This window comes from Citrus clementina, unplaced genomic scaffold (genome assembly GCF_000493195.1).
Source record: "Citrus clementina cultivar Clemenules unplaced genomic scaffold, Citrus_clementina_v1.0 scaffold_1, whole genome shotgun sequence".
NCBI lineage: Eukaryota > Viridiplantae > Streptophyta > Magnoliopsida > Sapindales > Rutaceae > Citrus > Citrus x clementina.
Genome location: NW_006263303.1, coordinates 8,603,184 through 8,607,235, shown reverse-complemented (window position 1 = coordinate 8,607,235; position 4,052 = coordinate 8,603,184).

The following is a 4,052-nucleotide window of genomic DNA, read 5'->3' as shown; positions in this document are numbered from 1 at the left end:
GGGAAATTTCATTCCTTCTGGGGGGGGCTTTTGCCCTTTTTTTTTTTTTTTCTTCCCCTCCTTCCCTTCCCCTCCCCCCCCCCCCCCCCCCGAACTTTTTTTCTTCTCTCTCACAGACTTAAAACTTTGACAAGCAAATTTGAGCAAAAACGAAATATTAGGACCGAAAAGCCTCGACATATTAAAGAATTCGGATAATTTAATCCTCGTAGATTGATGAACTTTGGTGTTCTGATGCGATTCAAGTTTCTCATAGAGCCAAAAAATGGCAATTCAAACCATTTTTTTTTTATCCCATCAATCGAATTACATGTTACATATGCAGCAGCCCGTAATCGAAAATAACTTAATTTCTTTTAAAAATTCTTTATGTTAGACTAGATATGAATCCATTCTTGTTATTGCGTATCTGCAATTTAACTTATGCTGCTAGTTTACAATTTATTTTGCATACATAAATGATCGTTCCTTTTTCTTATTCTCAATTCAATTGTGGCTCCTAGAATGATAGTTAAAAAAATAACAATAATAATTGATGTCGCAGATCAATTATTAAAGTTTGTTTGTGTGAACAAAAAATATGAGAAAGAGTTTGTTAGTTAATTGTCTGTTAGTTTTAGAATTTTGATTAGCCAATAAAACAACTTATTTTATTGTTTAATAAACCAAGTTCATATTAATTCAATCCTAGTCATATTTTGATATTTTTATTACATCGCAATTAAATTTAAGATAAACCACATTTCGGCAATTCGGGCCACATTCACCACATGAAATATGTTTGTCACGTCGTGATTGAATGATTTGAGTACTATCCAAAGACAAAATAAATTTTGTAGAAGTCTCACGTCGTTAATCTGTTTCTGAAAATGCCAAATTCACACTCTAACAATATATTTTTATAAATTAATGAACACGAAAAATAAAATAAAATAAAATGAAGCAGTTAAAATTTATCTGGGACTAAGCAGTAAAATTGCCTCGGATGTCCTGCATCAAGGGCCAGCTCAATAAAATTTTAGGCCGTAGGCAAAATTTCTAAATTACCCATTTTTATATAAGTGAAAGTTAATGTAAGATTAATTTAAACTTTTACGATAAATATGAATGATTTATGTTTTTAGATATAAATCCTTAACATATTTTGTACATGTATTAATTCAAAGATTTTTTGGGTTATATTCATGTAGGTTTATTTTTGAGAGATTTTGAAGAATAAGAGATTGTGTTTTAATCGGAAATAACAAAAATTACGTTGCATAATTTTTTTAAGCATTAAAGAAATAAGTAATTGATGGAAATTTCACTTTCAAAATAGGGAATTATCCTTAACTAAATCTTAGTGGGCCTAAATTCAAGTACGATTTGATGATAAATAATTAAAAATTATTGAAATCCGACATTTTGAACAAGGAAATAAATAATTTCTGATTTTTTTAGCGAAACTATGTATTGAGATGGGGTAAAAATTTTTGGAGAGCAAATATAATAACTCAATTTCTAAATAATGAAGTTAAACATAAATTAGGTGTGTACATACATAGAGCATGATGTATTTGTTTATTCTTTTAAACAATGATGTATTTATTTATTCTAAGGATAGTGTTTGGGTTGCATTCATTTTCATACCTGATATTGGAATAATAGAACATATACAAAATTGTTGTTTCTGTCAGGCATTTCAACAATTAACTTGAAGACTCTACTTAGAAAATTTCCAACAAAACATCAGCATAAACTATCAATGTGTAGGATCCAAGCACAATTTTGACACATAGGCAAAGCACTCAAAAATAAATAAATTAAAATAGAACCACGAACAAATAAATTTTTCTAAGTGGGTTTGTAAAAAAGGAAACTATGGCTGCATTGACACTTACAATGATACTCAACAGACAGAACATAATTAAGGCTGATTTTATACTTTTGGGGCTGGATGCCTATGTTCAAAATAAACAATTATTTTGAATAATTATTTGATCTTCTCTATTACATAGCCAATGTTTCATTATGGGTGTAACATCTGTATAATTCTCGTTTGTCTCTCACTTAGAAACAGTTAAAAGATCAAATTAAAGTCTAATGCATGCTCTATATGTATACATACATATTCGCTGTGTATTGGTAAAATAAATTGTTTAAAAAAAAAAAAAACACCTACTGAAATTAACAACAAAACCCATTATTGAACACAAACCCAGCCCCTTCACCAACACGAACCGTTGTAGAGCTTCTTATTTCTCGCTTCTTTTTTGCTTCAAGCAGTTTTCAAAGCGAAGATTGCAGCAAAAGAGGAACGATTGAGGAAAACAAAATTCGGATTAGCCAGCAAACCCGATCGCTTCAAAAATACAAGATCCTTCATGCTACGATTTCTTAGATTCGATTTCGGGACCTTCGAATTATTACAAGACTTTGATTCTATTTGAACTTTCGTCGATTTCAATTTTAAAAGTATACATATGATTTTGAAATTTTAAACAGTTAATTTTTTTAAATAAATGTTTAACCAGTTGTAAACTGGTTAATGAAATTTTTAAAAAATATTTTTATTATATTATAATTATTATATGCCATTGATCTAATCCAACGATACACAATAACTACGGCATTGATACTATGATTTTTATTACGGCATTATAGAATTTTTCCTTCTTTTATATATATTTATATATATATATTAATTTTTTAATTTTAATTGCTACCCATTTTATTAACAGAAATTAATACTGCATTGAATAAAGGTGGCTAACAGGCCGTGCTAATAAATCAAACCAAGATCCATTAAGGCACATGGACCAGCACAACACAACCCACTAAATAAATGGACCGTGCGGTGTTGTAATTATTATTTTTTTTAAGTTTGGCATGGCCCACAGTATAAGTCCACACGTGCTGTGCGCCTAAAAAAAGCTTGCCAACTTTTTTTTTTAAGTTCACATGTCTAGCATGTTTTTTCAAACCTATGTGCCTAGCATATTTTGTTTAAACTCACGTGCGGCGTACTTTTTCACGCCCATCAGCCCATACACTTACAATAATAATAATAACAACAACAACAATAATAATAACAATAATAATAATAGTAATAATAATAATTTTTATTAAGAGAACAATTAACATTTCATTATCAGTTTATTAAAATTTCACAACTATATATTTAATTTCATAATAACCCATTATAATACAACAATACATAAATTTAATTCCATAGATCATAATAACGATTAATACAAATCTATAAACTCAAGTGGCCAAAATATATAAATATTCAAAGAAATTATTCAAATTTCATTTATTCAGTTAATAAATTATAAACATAAAATTGGAGTTTTTTAAATAAAAGATTTAAATTAATTTTTAAAAGCCTATACTAACAAAATATATTAAAAATTTTAATTTCAAGATATTTGTAAAGTCATAACATTTGGTATTTACTTTTCATTAAAAAATTTTACTTTAATATATTTTGGCACACATATTATTGATGGCCTACGGGTTGCGTACTAGCACACCAGTAAAGTGTACTTATTATATGCTTTTCATATGCTGTTTTTAATTCATTTTTAATCCTATTGTATTTTTAAGGCCCACGTACTTAAAATTCTTAACCCGATCCAACCCACATATCTAAAATTACAAATCCAACCCCACTCACGTGCGTGCCGTACCATATCACGTGTCTTAAAATAACGTGCTAATGTCATATTATATTATATAAACACGTATCATGCCACGTGCCACCCAAACTGTTAGCCATCCTTAACGTTGAATTGAAAAGTACAGGAAAAAAAAAACACTTGTGTTCCGAAGGCTGGCTTTAACGCGAAAGTTTGTAACAGAATCCTTTACTTTTCAGTTTCCACAAACTCCCAAGGATAACGGGCCTTTTTAAACACGTATAAATTCAAAAATAGACGCGCTTAAAGTTAAAAGCTTCTTTTGAAGCAAGTTGAGGCTTGTTTTGTTGTTGATCTGAAGTGACAATTTTCTTGTGAAAATGTTCGGGGTAAGGGACTCGAACTAAAGTATCCCACACCCTAGTCATCGTC